Source organism: Delphinapterus leucas, unplaced genomic scaffold (assembly GCF_059928025.1).
Source record: "Delphinapterus leucas isolate spDelLeu-1000000601 "Yukka" unplaced genomic scaffold, BTC_Dleu_Yukka2 spDelLeu_asBTCV2_sq74, whole genome shotgun sequence".
Classification (NCBI taxonomy): Eukaryota; Metazoa; Chordata; class Mammalia; order Artiodactyla; family Monodontidae; genus Delphinapterus; species Delphinapterus leucas.
The window spans coordinates 318,767-337,455 of record NW_028322283.1 but is presented as its reverse complement, the minus strand read 5'-3'; the positions used below and the strand labels follow the sequence as shown (position 1 = coordinate 337,455).

General features: G+C 43.2%; 1 pseudogene across 1 annotated transcript in view; it reads left to right on the top strand.

The window, feature by feature from the left end:
* LOC111171311 (uncharacterized) overlaps nucleotides 1–18,463 on the top strand; it is a 106,281-nt pseudogene extending 87,818 nt beyond the window's left edge. Inside the window, exon 21 of the transcript XR_016391762.1 lies at nucleotides 993–18,463. The product of XR_016391762.1 is annotated as an uncharacterized LOC111171311 (transcript). The remainder of the gene's footprint in view (nucleotides 1–992) is intronic.
* Nucleotides 18,464–18,689: the final 226 nt, after the last annotated feature.

Genomic DNA, 18,689 nt, shown 5'->3' with positions numbered 1-18,689 from the left:
ATATGGATACCTCGAATTAGGGATTAAGTTGTCAACGTAATTTCTAAAAGAAAACATTAATGTACTGCATATAGGATTTTTATTTAAAATGAGCAAAAAATGGGTTTCATGCCATTGAGAGCTTAATTTTTGCCTAGATTTCTGATTATTTAACTCACCCCAATGTTGCAAAGTTTGTTTTGAAGGGAAGAAAGTAGAGAAAGAAAAGGTGGTTATGTTCTGAAAAATGAAAAATTTTTGAACGTTTTTCCCATACAAAATAATTATTTCGATTCAATTTAAATCAGTCAAGGAAACTTGAAACGTATCCATGTTTGGGCTTTAAGAAGTCTAGCTTCCTATGAAATGTGAGAGGAAAGGGTTCCATATTGATACTAAAGATTCTGGAAACCTGATTATAACAACAGATCCACTCCTAAATGAGGCCAATCTTGGAATCAGTTCCATTTAGAAACCATCATGTGCTAGGCACTGGAAATAAGGTGAAGCTCCTTCTCTCTTGGAGTTTAGGTGTTAAAGGTGTACCAGAAAATTAAAAAGGAGTAAAATTAAATAGATTATGAAAAGGACTGTGAAGAAAGTAAACTGGGTGCTAGTTAACAGTATTTCAAGAAAATTACTTAACATGCTGACTTTAACATTCTAAGTATCTTCTCCATGTGTGCACACAGGGTAGACCTCTGAAAAGTGACACTGTAGTTTTTTCTAGATTAATGGCTCTGTTGAGACAAGGTGGGATGTGGGACATTTTCCCATGCTAATGTAAAGGGCCATTCACTTGGTTTTAAACTCTTTCCCAGAATGAATTGCTCACCTGCCCCAGACCCCTCCTACAGAAATTCTGGAGTCATCACTGATTCAGTAGTGACCCCCTAATAATAGAGTGGTGAATGAATCATGAGACGTAAATACTGAGAGTTTGGAGGAAGTGGCAACATTTTAGCATAATTGTAAGGAGTGTTCCCCTCCTGCCACCCTAACTGGTGCTCATTTTGCAGGTCACCTACTTTTCATGTCAGCCATTTGGCCAAAGGGAGGAAGAATGTCTCTCAGACTTCAGCTTTGAGGAGGAAGAGTTCAGATTGTCAGAACTGGACTAGCACTTTTGAATTTCCCAGAATGCCAGGTCCTTTGGTTTCCACGGGAAGCTCTGCATTGTTCCCAACACCCCTCAACCCCTGGGCTGCCGGAGTTTGGGGCCACTCGGGTCTGCAGCCCAAATCCCGCCTCATTGTTTGGGGCCCGGGTGCGCAGGGTGGATTTGGGAAGAGGGCCCAGCAGGAGGTAATTGTCACCTTTGCAAGGGGAAGGATGGCTTGCGCCCTGTGGACTCTGGCAGAAAGTCCCACTCTGGTGGCGCAGATTGGATCTCCGCACGAGCCTAATAACGGTGGCGTAACTAAAGACGTCATAAATAACGGGTGGGATGTTTTGCGGGGCCGGGCCGCGCGGTTGCTAACGTGAGCCCTCGCGTCACGGCACTGGCATAGCAGTTCGGTTTGGCTCTGAAGGAGGATGTGGCTCCGGCTCCTCACTGGCCTGGGTCACTGTGCCTGGGAGCCGCCGCATGTTATGTCGCGGCTGCGCCTCTGTGTCGTGGCTGCACCCCACGGCTCTTCCTCACATGGCAACAACGGTCGCTTCTAGTCCAGGCAGTTCAGCCTCCGGAGTGGGCCATGGGCCCCGTCCAGGTGATCCCCAACCCCGCACGGCTGACCGAGGCTTTGTCTTCAGATGCCTAAGAACGCTTCCCAAATTGCCCCATGCCCTTACATCCCTTGCAGAAGCCGGGGGCTTTAACTACTTGACGTCCTAGTCTCCAGTCCAGATGTTGGCCCCACCTCATCAGGATTTGAGTGAGACTGAGGTTCCGTACCCGGACACGGATTCGGTTGGAGAGCTGCCTATAGGGCCAGATCAGTTTGCTGTTCCCCATCAGGATCTGAATAACAAGCAAACCCAACATCAAAACCTCCCAGAGGCAGTTCCAGTTCTAGACTGGGATCAGAATTAACCCTTGGTTCTTCCTTCTGGACACAAAAGTAAGACTAAAAACATAGGTCTAGGTCACGCTGAAGGTCACTAGTCATTTAAAATACTTGTTCCACCTCTAGGTAGTAAGAGGTCAAAACCAATGAAGTTTATTGTTTCACCCCCAAACCTGAAGAAAGATCTAGTTCAGCATCAACGGCTTGCCAAAGTTGTTGGTGGAACTACAGGCCAATTTTGAAAAAAACAATCGGGGTCTAGAACGACAGTTGCAGGGTTGTTGTTTGGATACTAGTATGGATGCCATTTAACCTGAGGAGAAGCGACCTAGGGATTTTTTTAGGAGCCCATATAAAACTATGGAGCCGCAAGAGGAAGCTGAAAATTCTCCATCCCAGCAGGAGGCCCGAGCTCCTCATCCAGAGTTCATTGAGGAGGCTGAAACTTTACCCCAGCAGGAGCCCCCTGCTTAGCATCCACAAAGCCCTGAGGGGGTTGAATCTTTTTTCAATCTTTCAATCTTTTGAAGTTCTGCCGCTTGTCCTGTGCTTTAAAGAAGACTCCAGTCTACCTGTTGAAACCTGTTTCTTGCAATTCTGCCTTGGTTTCGAATCCTCTTCGTTGACTTACCTCAATATATTTTTAGACGAAACTTGCCCTTCTTAACTCTGCAGGTTTGTGAATTACAGTGCCCCTGAGCTCCATTTTCAACTCGCTTTTTTGTGAGCTGGTCACAAAACCACAGGACTGCTTCAGGCCCTATTCTTTTTCCGGGGCAGCAGGCTGAGCCTTTGGTTAATTCTTACTCCTGATGGGACATTAGAGTGGCATGAGCCTGTCCAAACACCTACAGCTGTTCTCTCATTGGTTCCCCCCATACCTTTCATGCTCCGCAGTAACTACAGACTGTACGAAACAGGAGGTTAAATGCGCTGATTCTCCAAATGGGGAGATTGTTAGTAAAGCGGCTGGAATGGCGAACCCTAGCACCAGGAGAGGAAAAATGAGGTGCGATTTAGAAACCTTTCCCGATCGCACGGTGTACCATCCTCTGGGTTTCCTATGCATGTTTTAGCTGTAGGAAGATTCCCTTAAACCTGGAGAGGTGGGACCCATGGAATGTGAAGCGCACAGTATTGCTTTAAAGGGTCTGCATTTGCTCACCCAACCTCACAAATCCTCTCAGCTCCAAGTGTCCAGGTTTATGTCTCATCCAGCTGTGGGGGTAGATAGGGTCAATCTAGGGTGCATCACAGCCCTTGAACGAATTTTGTAAGAATTTTCTCTCACTCTCTTTGTGGTTTTTTGTTTTTTGAAATTTTTTTTATAATGGGGTTTAGCTGATTTTCACTGCAATGTTTCTGCTGCTCTACACACACTCGATTCCCTTACGGAGACATATGAATACATAGGTTTTAAGATTCTTACTAGTCAGATATATTCCTCTGCGGTACATAGGGGATGTTGAGTCCGCTTCATTGAGCAAAATGTAGGTCTTGTTTATTACATATTTGGTTTATGGAACAGTATCTGTGCTAATTGCAAACTCTGGTTTTATGCATCACCCCACCTCAGGTTTCCCCTTAAGCAGGCATAAGTGCGTTTTCTAAATGTGTGACTGTGTTCTGTTCTGTAATTCAGGTCATGTGTAGCCATGTTTACATTCCCTCTGTAAGTGATATCTTATGATATGTTTCTTTTCCTGTGTGACTGCTTTCCCTTAGAATCATCGTACCTGAATCCGCTCAGTATGCTGCTGCTGGCCTTATGACATTGATTTCATGGCTCAGTGATATTCCATTGTACATAAGTATCACAACTTCTTATCCATTTTTCTCTTTCATGGGATATTTCAGGTGTACCGAAGTCGAGGATTTTGTAAACAGAAGAGCCCTAAACTTTGGGGTGGCTGTGTCTTGTTGATTTTTAATTTTCCCAAGATATATGCCCATGAGTGGGAGTGCCCTATGCTCTGTAGTTCTGTTTTTGAGACGTTTCAGGAAACACCATACACTTCTCCAGAGTGGCTGTTGGCAATTTACATCCCACCCATGAGGTTAACAAGGCTCCCTGTTCTCCATGGCCTGTCCTGCCTCTCTGGTGTTTACATTTTTTCCAGATGGCCCTTTGGAGCGATTGGAAGAGAGACTTCTTTGTTGTTCGGATTTGCATTGCCCGCTTGCTTGGTTGGTCAAAAAGAACGCATGCGTTTTCTCCTGAATATATTCAGGAATAAACGCATACGCCCTTTTTGGCCAACTGCAACATTGTCGAAGTTCTGCCGCTTTCTCATGCGCTTTAAAGAGACTCCACTCTACCTGTTGAAACCTGTTTCCTGAGATTCTGCCTTGGTTTCAAATCCTCGTCGTTGCCTTACCTCAATATATTTTTCGACGAAAGTTGCCCTTTTTAACTCTGCAGGTTTGTAAATTACAGTGCCCCTGAACTCCATTTTTCAGCTTGCTTTTTTGTGAACTGGCCGCAAAACCACAGGATTGCTTTAGGCCCTATTCTGCTTCCGGGGCGGCAGGCTGAGCTTTTGGTTAATTCTTCCTCCTGATGGGAAATTAGAGTGGCATGTGCCCGTCGAAACCCCTACAGCTATTCTCTCATTGGTTCCCCCTCATACCGGTCATCCTCCGCACTAATTGCCGACTACGCGAAACAGTAGGTTTAAGGCGCTGACTCTCCAAATGTGGAGATTGTTAGTAAAGCGGCTGGAATGACGAACCCGAGCACCAGGAGAGGAAAAATGAGGTGGGTTTTAAGAAACCTTTCCCGATCACACGGTGTACCATCCTCTGTGTTTCCTATGCATGTTTTAGCCGTAGGAAGATTCCCTTAAACCTGGAGAGTTGGGACCCATGGAATGGGTGGCGCGCAGTATTTCTTTAATGGGTCTGCATTTCCTCACCCAACCTCACCAATCCGCTCAGCTCCAAGTGCCCAGCCTTAGGTCTCATCCAGCAGTGTGTGTAGATAAGTTCAATTCACGGTGCATCACAGCCCCTGGAAGAATTTTGTAAGAATTTCACTCTCCATCACTGTGTTTTCTGGTTTTTTGAAATTTCTTTTTATAATGGGGTTTTGCTGATATTCACTGCAGTGTTTATGCCACTCTACACACACTTGATTCCCTTACTGAGACATATCAATACATAGGTTTTAAGCTTCTTACTAGTCACCTATATTCCTCTGCGGTGCATAGGGGGTGTTGAGTCCAGTTCATTGAGCAAAGAGTAGGTCTTGTCTATTACATATTTGGTTTATGGAAGGGTATCTGTGTTAATTTCACACTCTGGTTTTATGCATCACCCCACCTCGCCTTTCCCCTTAAGTTGGCATAAGTGTGTTTTGTAAATGTGTGACTCTGTTCTGTTTTGTAATTCAGCTCATGTGTAGCCATGTTTACATTCCGTCTATAAGTGATATCTTATGATAAGTTTCCTTTTCTGTGTGACTTCTTTCACTTAGAATCATCGTACCTAAATCTACTCATTTTGCTGCCGCTGGCCTTATGACATTGATTTCATGGCTGAGTGATAATTCCGTTGTACATAAGTACCAGAATTCCTTTATCCATTTTTCTCTTTCCCGGGATATTTAAGGTGTACCGAAGTCGAGGATTTTGTAAACAGAAGAGCCCTAAACTTTGGGTTGTCTGTGTCTTGTTGATTTTTCATTTGCCCAAGATACATGCCCATGAGTGGAAGTGCCCTATGCTCTGTAGCTCTGGTTTTTACATGTTTCAGGAAACACCATACACTTCTCCAGAGTGGCTGTTGGCAATTTACATCCCACCCATCAGGGTAACAAGGCTCCCTGTTGTCCATGGCCCGTCCTGCCTCTCTGGTGTTTACACTTTTTTCAGATGGCCCTTTGCACCGGTGGGAAGAGAGACTTCTTTGTTGTGCGGATGTGCGTTGCCCGCTTGCTTGGTTGGCCAGAATGGGCGCATGCGTTTTTTCCTGAATATATTCAGGAATAAACGCATACGCCCTTTTTGGCCAACTGCATCATTGTCAAAGTTCTACCGCTTTTCATGTGCTTTAAAGGAGACTCCAATCTACCTGTTGAAACGTGTTTCCTGCGATTCTGCCTTGGTTTGAAATCCTCTTCGTTGCCTTACCTCAATATATTTTTCGACGAAAGTTGCCCTTCTAAACTCTGCAGGTTTGTAAATTACAGTGCCCCTGAACTCCATTTTCAACCAGCTTTCATGTGAGCTGGCCGCAAAACCACAGGATTGCTTCAGGCCCTATTCTGCTTCCGGGGCGGCAGGCTGAGCCTTTGGTTAAATCTTCCTCCTGATGGGAAGTTAGAGTGGCATGTGCCCGTCCAAACCCCTACAGCAATTCTCTCATTGGTTCCCCCTCATACCGTTCATCCTCCGCACTAATTGCAGACTGTGCGAAACAGGAAGTTAAATGCGCTGACTCTCCAAATGTGGAGATTGTTCGTAAAGCGGCTGGAATGGCAAACCCGAGCAGCAGGAGAGAAAAAATGAGGGGCATTTTAGAAACCTGTTCCGATTACACAGTGTACCATCCTCTGGGTTTCCCATGCATGTTTTAGCTGTAGGAAGATTCCCTTAAACCTGGAGAGTTGGGACCCATGGAATGGGTGGCGCACAGTATTGCTTTAAAGGGTCTGCATTTGCTCACCCAACCTCACCAATCCGCCCGGCCCCAAGTGTCCAGCCTTATGTCTCATCCAGCTGTGGGTGTAGATAAGTTCAATTCACAGTGCATTACAGCCCCTGGACAAATTTTGTAAGAATTTCTCTCTCCATCACTCTGTGTTTTTTGTGCTTTTTGAAATTTCTTTTTATAATGGGATTTTGCTGATATTCACTGCAGTGTTTATGCCACTCCACTCACACTTGATTCCCTTACTGAGACAAATGAATACATAGGTTTTAAGCTTCTTACTAGTCACCTATATTCCTCTGCGGTGCATAGGGGGTGTTGAGTCCAGTTCATTGAGCAAAGAGTAGGTCTTGTCTATTACATATTTGGTTTATGGAAGGGTATCTGTGTTAATTTCACACTCTGGTTTTATGCATCTCCCCACCTCGCCTTTCCCCTTGAGTCGGCCTAAGTGCGTTTTCTAAATGTGTGACTGTGTTCTGTTTTGTAATTCAGCTTATGTGTAGCCATGTTTACATTCCGTCTATAAGTGATATCTTATGATAAGTTTCCTTTTCTGTGTGACTTCTTTCACTTAGAATCATCGTACCTGAATCCGCTCAGTATGCTGCTGGTGGCCTTATGACATTGATTTCATGGCTGAGTGATATTCCATTGTACACTAGTACCAGAACTCCTTTATCCATTTTTCTCTTTCCCGGGATATTTAAGGTGTACCGAAGTCGTGGATTTTGTAAACAGAAGAGCCCTAAACTTTGGGGTGGCTGTGTCTTGTTGATTTTTAACTTTCCCAAGATAATATGCCCATGAGTGGAAGTGCCCTATTTTCTGTAGCTCTATTTTTTACATGTTTCAGGAAACAGCACTGTAGTGGAATAACTGAGGACATGGAAAGGAGACGTGACCCATGAGCCCCCGCCCCCCAGCAAAGTGGGCGCTTGCGAATAAGCCAGAACTGCAAACAGTCCTGATTGCTTTGAGCCCCGCCCCACCCCACCCCACCCCCAGCAATCCGGGGGCCTGCGAATAAGCATTGAGTGCTTTGGGCACTGATCCATGAGATGTCCTCAGTACAATCAGAATGGTGGGAACACAAGGAAATGTCCTTGTGCTACTTCAGTATAATCAGAATGGTGGGAATACAAGGCAATGTCCTTGTGCTGCTTTTGCGCTCAAGAACGAAGCACGGCATGTTTTCATGATAGCCCATTATTTCTTGTATAATCAATAAAAGCATATGTTGCTGCTTTGGCATTTCTGGAATGTTAAGAAAACAAGTCTTAAAATGTAAACATAGATAATGCTTAAATAAAAGCTACCACAACAGGACAGACGGCGCTGTTTTGCCTGAGCGAGCGGCAGCCCTCTACTGCTGTGCTTCGACACAATTCATCTAGTGTGATGAGCTTACTTTCGGCCCTGTCATAAGAAAAACTACAACATTTGGCGCCCGAACAGGGACCTGAAGGTAAGTAATCGCGTGATCGTGGGACCGGAGGGGAATTTGGTACGTTCAAGAGTAAGCCAAACCTTTGGGAGCAGTAGAGTAACTGTAATGGGGAATTCCCATTCAGTAGAATTCCAATATATTAAACTCCTGAAACAGTTATTAGGGAGTTCAGGAGTGAAAGTGAAACCAGAATCTTGTGATGAATTGTTTGCGCTGGTTCGTAAACATTGTTACTGGTTTCAACCTACTGGTCATAACCAGTTGAATTTAAAAGTTTGGAAACAGGTTATGCGAGCCTTAAGAGCTCATCAACATGGAGACCCTATATCTGTCCGTGTTTGGTCTGTTTGTAAATTAATTTCCCTTGCCCTGAAACCATTACAATCTGAAACTGAAAGTGAAAATGGGGCACGCCCTCAGCGTCCGAATTCTGATTCCGATCATTCTGCTGCTTTTCATACTCTGTTTCGTGAGTCTCCTATAGAGGACCTTCCTCCGCCACCTCCTCCCCTTGTGTCTGAGACAGGAGAGGATTTTTCAGGTTTCAGTGATGAAGGGGTTTTTCTGATGATGAAGATTGGGAGCAGGCTAGCAAACAAAATGAGATGCCACTTTCTCAACAAAAAGATTTCTAATATACTTTCAAAGTTGAAAAATTTGAGGGTTAAATTGGAAGAAAATAAAAACAATGCTACCACTCCTTTATATCAGGAGCCATGTCCTAGTATTCCTTTGGCTCCTCCTTTAGAATTAGCAGCTTATCCTGTTGGAGCCTCTCGTCAGTTTTGCTTTCCTCTAAAACCTGAATCTAATAGACTATTGTTGGAAGAAGAAATGAATAAGGAAGAAAAGCAATATTCTGAATCATTGTTTGCTTTCCCTATTGTTAGACAAGCTATGCCTGCTAATGATCAATTTCCGAATGGATATATGAACGTTGAGTATAACCCTCATGATGTAAAATTTTTTTTAATGCTAAAAAAAGCCATTAATGTATATGGGATGCATTCTAATTATGTTCAAGGTGTTTTGTCTAGGTATGCTTCCGAAAACATTAATTCCTCGGGATTGGGAGGTGCTTGCCAAGACTGTTCTTGAACCTGGACAATATATACAGTTTAAGACTTGGTGGAAAAAAGAAGGCGCCTCCATTGACCTGGGGACAAATGAAAAAGTTTACAGGCACTGCTGAAAATCTTGTTATTTCGCAGGGTAAATCCCTCAATAGCACCAGTCTTTTTATGGTCATGATGGCAGTGTTGTCTGCACAGGTAATAAGCGTATCAGCCAATGAGATAAATTGTACTAACCATACGTATTGGACTTATATTCCTAACCCTCCTCTTAATATGGGGGTTACCTGGTGGGATGCCCGAATTCTTGTATATATAAATGAGTCTAGATGGTTGCCTGGTCCTTTTGATGATAGAGGCCCTTTGAAGCCGGAAGAAGAAGGAAGGGTAATAGAAAATTACACCGTGGGTGTTAGTGGACCTCTTATTTGTATGGGAAATGGAGATCATTGCCTTAAAATGAATTATCAGGCATGGTTAAGTGTTGTCAAAAATGAAAGCATATATCATGGGTTATATCTTTTGAGTGCTTATAGTTTTAAAAGTTCTAATTCCACTCTTAATGAGAATGTTTCCACACCTTGCCTCCATGTCAGGTGCCTCTTGTGGATCGATTATCGGATTGGGTCCATTGGACCCGATGCCGAGGAGAAATGGCTCGGGTTCTTGTTAATACTTCTTGGGGAAGTGTCATTGATAGGAGCCCTTTTGGCTCCGCCCGAGAAAAAGGGGGTCTGAAGAATTTACACTGGCATAGAGAGGATAACACTATTTATAGCAATACTATTAATGATACCATAGTATGACATGCTGGAGGGTTTTCTCCTCCAGATCCTCATTTAAATGGATATCCTATCCAAAAGGACTTGTGGAAGCTTATGGCAGCTTTGAAAAAGATTAATGCTTGGGTAGGACATATGGTTAACAAATCTGGAAATCATAGTTTGACTTTTCATAAAAATGTTACTTGGTATACTCATAGTTGTGTGAAATTACTTTATATATTGTTAAAGGGACCAGATAAATGGAATAAGACTCTAGGTATTATAATGTGTAAAAATTGCTCTCTGTATACCTGTATTAACTCTAGTATATCTTTTAACATATCTACTGAAAGTTTGTATATCTTACGAGATCGGACAGGTCTTTGGCTTCCTGTCAATCTTGGAAGGGGATGGCAAGAATCTCTTCCTGTGGCTGTTTTGCAATATTTAGCTGATGCATTAAAAAAAAAGTAAAAGATTTGTAGGAATGTTGATTGCAGCTGTCATGGGTATTATAGCTATAACAGCTACTGCTGCAGTAGCTGGAGTTGCTTTAGAACAATCTGTTCAGACCGTTGATTATATAACTGATTGACATAAAAATTCTGAAATGCTTTGCTCCTCTCAACGACAAATTGATTCGGAAATACATTCGGAAATAGCAGACTTACAACAAGCTGTGGTTATGTTGGGGGACAAACTTGTAAATTTACAAAGACAAATGAAGCTACATTGTGACTGGAATCAAAGTGCCTTTTGTGGCACTTCGGTTCGATAGAATCAGTCTACATTCCCCTGGGCAAAAATAAAAAAGCATTTATTACATCACAAAAATTTGACAGAAGAAATTGTGAATTTACAAGGGAAAATTCAACAAACTTTTCAAAAGAAATTACAATGACTTAATTCAGAATAAATATGGTCTAAAATTATTCAAGGATTTAATAATTTAAATCCCATGTCTAAATTACATGCTTTATTTGGTTCTACTACAGGATTGCTAATGCTCATTATAATAATAATCATATGTTTAACTGTAGTCTGACGACGAGTGAAAGCTACCCACCATCCAACATCTCAACAAGCTGCCGTGTTATCCTTGAAGGTGCACAAGCTGCAAAACAAAAAGGGGGAAATGTAGTGGAATAACTGAGGACATGGAAAGGAGACGTGACCCATGAGCCACCCCCCTAGCAAAACGGGGGCATGCGAATAAGCCAGAACTGTAAACAGTCCTGCGTGCTTTGAGACACCCCCCCCCAGCAAACCGGGGGCCTGCGAATAAGCATTGAGTGCTTTGGGCACTGATCCATGAGATGTCCTCAGTATAATCAGAGTGGTGGGAACACAAGGCAATGTCCTTGTGCTGCTTTTGCGCTCAAGGACGAAGCACGGCATGTTTTCAAGAAAGCCCATTATTGCTTGTATAATCAATAAAAGCGTATGTTGCTGCTTTGGCATTTCTGGAATGTTAAGAAAACAAGCCTTAAAATGTAAACATAGATAATGCTTAAATAAAAGCTACCACAACAGGACAGACGGCGCTGTTTTGCCTGAGCGAGTAGCAGCCCTCTACTGCTGTGCTTCCGCACAATTCATCTCCTGTGATGAGCTTACTTTCGGCCCTGTCATAAGAAAAACTACAACACACCATACACTTCTCCAGAGTGACCGTTGGCAATTTACATCCCACCCATCAGGGTAACAAGGCTCCTTGTTCTCCATGGCCTGTCCTGCCTCTGGTGGTTATACTTTTTTCAGATGGCCCTTTGGACCGGTGGGAAGAGAGACTTCTTTGTTGTGCGGATTTGCATTGCCGCTTGCTTGGTTGGGCAGAATGCGGGTATGCGTTTTTTCCTGAATATATTCTGGAAAAAACGCATACGCCCTTTTTGGCCAACTGCATCATTGTCGAAGTTCTGCCGCTTTTCATGTGCTTTAAAGGAGACTCCAATCTACCTGTTGAAACGTGTTTCCTGCAATTCTGCCTTGGTTTCAAATCCTCTTCGTTGCCTTACGTCAATATATTTTTCGACGAAAGTTGTCCTTTTTAACTCTACAGCTTTGTGAATTGCAGTGCCCCTGAGCTCCATTTTTCAACTCGCTTTTTTGTGAGCTGGCCGCAAAACCACAGGATTGCTTCAGACCCTATTCTGGTTCTGGGCTGGCAGGCTAAGCCATTGGTTAATTCTTCCTCCTGATGGGAAATTAGAGTAACATGTGCCCGTCCAAACACCTACAGCTGTTCTCTCATTAGTTCCCCCTCATCCCGATCATCCTCTGCAGTAATTGCAGACTGTGCGAAACAGGAGGTTTAAGGCGCTGACTCTCCAAATGGGGAGATTGTTAGTAAAGCGGCTGGAATGGCGAACCCGAGCACCAGGAGAGGAACAATCAGGTGCGTTTTAGAAACCTTTCCCGATCACACGGTGTACCGTCCTCTGGGTTTCCTTTGCATGTTTTAGCTGTAGGAAGATTCCCTTAAACCTGGAGAGTTGGGACCCATGGAATGGGAAGCGTGTAGTATTGCTTTAAAGGGTCTGCATTTCCTCACCCAACCTCACCAATCCGCTCAGCCCCAAGTGTCCAGCCTTATGTCTCATCCAGCTGTGGGTGTAGATAAGGTCAATTCAGGGTGCATCACAGTTCCTGAACGAATTTTGTAAGAATTTCTCTCTCCATCACTCTCTTTGTGTTTTTTTGTTTTTTGAAATTTATTTGTATAATGGGGTTTAGCTGTTTTCACTGCAGTGTTTCTGCCGCTCTACACACACTTGATTCCCTTACGGAGACATATCAATACATAGGTTTTAAGATTCTTACTAGTCACATATATTCCTCTGCGGTGCGTAGTGGGTGCTGAGTCCAGTTCATTGAGCAAGAGTAGGTCTTGTCTATTACATATTTGGTTTATGGAATGGTATCTGTGCTAATTTCAAACTCCGGTTTTATGCATCACCCCACCTACCTTTCCCTTTAAGCAGGCATAAGTGCGTTTTCTAAATGTGTGAGTCTGTTCTGTTTTGTAATTCAGCTCATATTTAGCCATGTTTACATTCCCTCTATAAGTGATATCTTATGATAAGTTTCTTTTTCTGTGTGACTTCTTTCACTTAGAATCATCGTACCTGAATCCACTCATTATGCTGCTGCTGGCCTTATGACATTGATTTCATGGCTGAGTGATATTCCATTGTACATAAGTACCACAATTTCTTTATCCATCTTTCTCTTTCCTATGATATTTAAGGTGTACTGAAGTCGATGATGTTGTGTGCAGAGCAGCCCTAAACTTTGTGGCGGCTGTGTCTTGTTGATTTTTAGTTTTCCCAATATATATGCCCATGAGTGGAAGTGCCCTATGATCTGTAGCTGTTTTTTAGATGTTTTAAGAAACACCATACACTTCTCCAGAGTGGCTGTTCACAATTTACATCCCGTCTGTCAGCGTAACAAGGCTCCCTTTTCAACATGGCCTGTCCTGCCTTTCTGGTTTTAACACTTTTTTCGAATGGCCCTTTTTACCTGTGGAAGTGAGACTTCTTTGTAGTGCGGATTTGCATTGCCCGCTTGCTTGGTTGGCCAAAAAGTGCGTATGCGTTTTTTCCTCAATATATTCAGGAAAAAACCCATTCGCCCTTTTTGGCCAAGTGCATCATTGTCGAAATTCTGCCGCTTTTCATATGCTTTAAATGCAATTCCAATCTACCTCCTGAAATCTGTTTCCTGCAATTGTGCCTTGCTTTCAAGTCCTCTTCGTAGCATTACCTCAATATATTTTTGGACGATAGTTGTGCTTTATCACTCTGCAGGTTTTGTGAATTGCAGTGCCCCTGAGCTCCATTTTTCAATTCACTTTTTTGTGAACTGGCCTCAAAACCGCAGGATTGCATCAGGCCCTATTCTGCTTCTGAAGCGGCAGGCTGAGCCTTTCGTTAATTATTCTTCCTGATGGGAAATTATAGTGATATGTGCCCATCCAAACACCTATAGCTAGTCTCTCATTGATTCCCCCTCTTCCCATTCATCCTCCGGACAAATTGCAAACTGTGGGAAATAGGAGGTTAAAGGCGCTTATTATTCAGGTGAAGAGATTGTTAGTAAAGCAGCTGGAATGGTGAACCCGAGCACCAGGAGATTAAAAAATGAGGTGTGTTTTAGAAATCTTTCCCATCACCCCGTGTACCATCCTCTGGTTTTCCCACTCATCTTTTCACCGTACGCAGATTCGATGAACCTGGAGAGTTGGGACCCATGGAATGGGTAGCAGGCAGAATTACTTTAAATGGTATGCCTTTTCTCACCCAACCCTACCAATCCTCTCAGCCACAAGAATGTCCAGCCTTATGTCTCATCCAGCTGTGGTTGTAGATGTGCTCAGTCCGTGTTGCATCACAGCCCATGAACGAATTTTGTAAAAATTTCTCTCTCTTTCACGGTCTTTGTGTTTGTGTTTGAAATTCATTTTTATAATGGGATATAGCTGAGTTTCACTGCTGTGTTTATGCTGCTCTACACACACTTGATTTCCCTACGGTGACATATCAATACATAGGTTTTAAGATTCTTACTAGTCAGATATATTCTTTGGTGAAGAGGGAGTGTTGAGTCTAGTTCATTGAGCAAGGAGTAGGTCTTGTCTGTTACATATTTGATGTATATAACGGTATTTGTGCTAATTTCCATCTCTTTTTTTATGCATCACCCCACCTCAACTTTCCCCTTAAGCAGGCATAAGCGTGTTTTCGAAATGTGTGACTCTGCCTTGTTTTGTAATTTAGTTCATGTGTAGCGATGGTTACATTCCTTCTAAAAGCGATATCTTGTGATAAGTTTCTTTTTCTGTGTGACTTATTTCACTTAGAGTCATCGGACCTAAATCCACTCATTATGCTGCTACTAGCCTTATGACATTGATTTCATGGCTGAGTGAAATTCCATTGTACATTAAGTACCACAACTGCTTTATCCATTGTTCTCTTTCCTGGGATATTTAAGGTGAACCGAAATCTAGGTTCTTGTAAACAGAGCAGCCCTATACATTGGGGTGTCTGTGTCTTGTTTATTTTTAGTCTTCCTAAGATATTCGCCCGGGACTGGAAGTGCCCTATGCTCTTTCACTCTCTTTTTTAAATGTTTTTGGAAACACCATCCACTTCTCCAGAGTGGCTCTTGGCAATTTATACCGCGCACATCCTCGTAATAAGGCTCCCTCTTCTCCATGGCCTGTCCTGCATTTCTGGTTTTTACATATTTTTCGGATGGCCCTTTTGAGTGGTGGGAAGTGAGACTTCTTTGTTGTGCCGATTTGCATTGCCCACTTGCTTGGTTGGCCAAAAAGGGCGTATGTGGTTTTTCCTGAATATATTTAGGAAAAAACGCATACGCCCTTTTTGGCCAACTGCATCATTGTCGAAGTTCTGACGCTTTTCATGTGCTTTAAAGGCTAGACTAATCCACCTCTTGAAATCTGTTTCCTGCAATTCTGCCTTGCATTCAGAGGCTCTTCGTTGTCTTACCTCAATATATTTTTGGACGTTAGGTGTCATATATAACTCTGCAGCTTTGTGAATTTCACTGCCCCTGAGCTCCATTTTTCAACTCGCTTTTTTGTGTGCTGGTCGCAAAACCGCAGGATTGCTTCAGGCCCTATTCTGGTTTTAGGCCGGCAGGCTGAGCCTTTGGTTAATTCTTCTTCCCGATGGGAAATTAGTCTGACATGTGCCTGTCGAAACACCCACAGCTAGTGTCTCATTGGTTCCCCTTCTTCCCGTTCATCCTCTGCACAGATTGACAGCTGTGCGAAACAGGAGGTTAAAGGCTCTGATTCTCCAAGTGGGGAGATTTTTAGTAAAGTGGCTGGAATGGCGAACCTGAACAGCAGGAGGTGAAAAATGAGGTGCATTTTAGCCACCTTTCCCGTTCACACCGTGTACAGTCCTCTGGGTTTCCCATGCATGTTTTACCTGTAGGCAGTTCCCTTGAACCTGCAGATTTGGGACCCATGGAATGGATACCAGGCAGTATTACTTTTAATGGTCTGCATTTCCTCACCCAACCTCACTAATTCTCTTACCACGAACAGTTTCCAGCCTTATGTCTCATCCTGCTGTGGGTCTATATATGTTCAATCCATGTTGATTAACAGCCCTTGAGCAAAAGTTGTAAGAAGTTTTCTGTCTCACTGTCTTTTTTTAAAATTTATTATCATATTGGTTACAGCTGATTTTCAATGGTCTTGTTTCTTGCTGCTGTACATCCACTTGATTCACGTATAGAGAGACATCAATAAATTTTTCTTCAGATTCTTACCAGTCGTATGTATTCTTTTCCGGTGACTTGAGTGTGCTGAGTGCAGTTCTTTGAGATACGGTGTAGGCCTTTTCGATTATCAATTTGGTATTTGGAACGGTATATTTGCTAATTTCGACCTCCTGGATAATGCCTCACCCCTCCCTACCTTTCCCCTTTAGCAGCCTTATGCGTGTTTTCTACATATTTGACTATGTTTTTGTATTGTAATTTATTTCATGTGTAGCCGTTCTGGATTCCACCTTTAAGTGATATCTTATGATATGTGTCTTTTTCTTTTTGAATTATGTCACTTAGAATGATCATACGTAACTTCTCCGGGGTTGTTACAACTGGCCATATTTCATTGATTTCCAGGCTGAGTAATATTCCACTCTACGTAAGTACCACATCTCTATCCAGTTTTTCCCTCCAGAGACATTTAAGTTATATCCTAGTCGAGGATCTTTTAAACAGAGAGGCGGTAAACATTGGGGTGCCTGTGTCCTGTCGATTTTTGTTTTTCCCAAGATATACGCCCATGAGTGCAAGTGCCCTATGCTCTGTAGCTCATTTTTTAGATGCTTTAGCAAACACAATACACTTCTCCAGAGTGGCCGTTGGCAATTTACATTTCCACTATCAGCCTCACAGGGCTCCCTTTTCTCCTCCCCCTGTCCTGCCTTTGTGGTGTTTACACTTTATGAGGATGGCTCTTCTGACTGATGGGAAGTGATACCTTTTGTAGTATTGATTTCCAGTGCCCACCTGTTTGGTTGGCTAAAAAGGGCATATCCCCTTTTCTTGAATATATTCAGAAAAAACGCATATGCCCTTTTTGGCCAACTGCATCGTTGGCGATGTTCAGCCCCTTTTCTTGTGCTTTAATGGCGAGTCCTTTCTACCTCTTCAAATCCCTTTCCTGCCATTCTCCCTTGCTTACAAGTCCTTTTCGGTGACTTACCTCAAGACATTTTTCGACGATAGATATTTTCAGCTCTTCAGTTTCGTGAACTTTAGTGCCCCTGAGTTCCATTTTTCAACTTGTGTTTTAGGGAACAGGCCACAAAACATAGGGATTTCCTCAAGCCCTATTCTGTTTCCGTGGGTAATCTTAGTCTTTGGTCAATACGTCTTCCTGATTGGAAATTAGAGTGACATGTGCCTTTCCGAACACCTAGGACTTGTCTCTCATTGTTTCTCATCCTTCCGCTTCATCCTCTGGACAGATTCCAAACTGTGTGCAACAGGATGTTGACGGTGCTGACATCCCCAAGTGGGGAGATTGTTAGGAAAGACACTGGAGGGGTGAACCCGAGCACCAAGCGATGAGATGAGATGCCTTTTCCAAACTCTTCCCGATCAGACGGTGTACTATGCTCTGGGTGTGACAGGCATGTTTTAGCAGTAGGCAGGGTCCCGTGCATGTAAGGAGAACACCAGGGATTTTTTCAAATCAGTGTCTCCGTGAAACCCAAACTGGGGAATTTTTAAGATACGGCTACACGTATGTTCATTAAGGGCCTTGGGAAGTAGGCAGAGTGCGAACTTTAGATGATTGAAGTCTTCAGGGTCAGAAGCGCTCACCATCGGCTTCCCTTAGGTTACATTTTATCTGTCTTTGATAGATGATGTCGATAAAAATATCTGTTCTTTTTCAGATTATTTCCCCTTATAGGTTATTGCAAAATATTGAGTGTAATTCCCTGTGCTATACAGTAGTTCCTTGTTGATGATCTGTTTTATACATAGAAGTGTGTATGTGTTAATCCCAAACTGTTAATTTATCCCTCCTCCCACCTTTCCCCTTTGGTAATAATAAATTATAAGATTTTATACTTCTCAGAAATGGGGGAGCTGAAAGAGGTATCATTTTCAATGGAAAAGCATTCAAAACAAGATTGAAGCTTCAGCCATGATTATTAGATGTACATCCTTGGAAAGAAATCACTTCATTTCTCTAATGTTGACCTGACAAATAAGACAAACCTTTTCACTGAACTTGCTTATAATAAAGTGCTGGAAATATCAAATGAAAGTGTTAGAAACATCTTATTTTACCCAAGCCTTATACACTGCTCTATGTTAATTACAGTTTGGCTCACATATCTGTTCATTGAAGTTACAATGTTCTCAATTTCTGTTATTGATCCTCCAGAGTGGGCCCCAACAAGGGTCCTCCTGCCCAGTGTCATTGGAGCCAACAGATCGAGACTGAGTTTGGTTCAGAAGCAAAGGAAACTTTATATTTTGATGAGAGAATGGAGAGGTGAGAGCGAGCACTCCCCCACAGGCTGTGGGTGGAGCTGCTGTGTAGGGATCCCAGCAGTGTCAGTGGGAGGAAAGGGGTGGAGCTCTTGAGGGCCAGGTTGGCTGCAGCTCAGGCTCTATGTCGCGGAGTCTGCATGGGGCCCCGTGAGCTGAGGTGTCGACCCAGCCATTCTGCACTAGGAAATCGGGTCTGAAGTGCAGG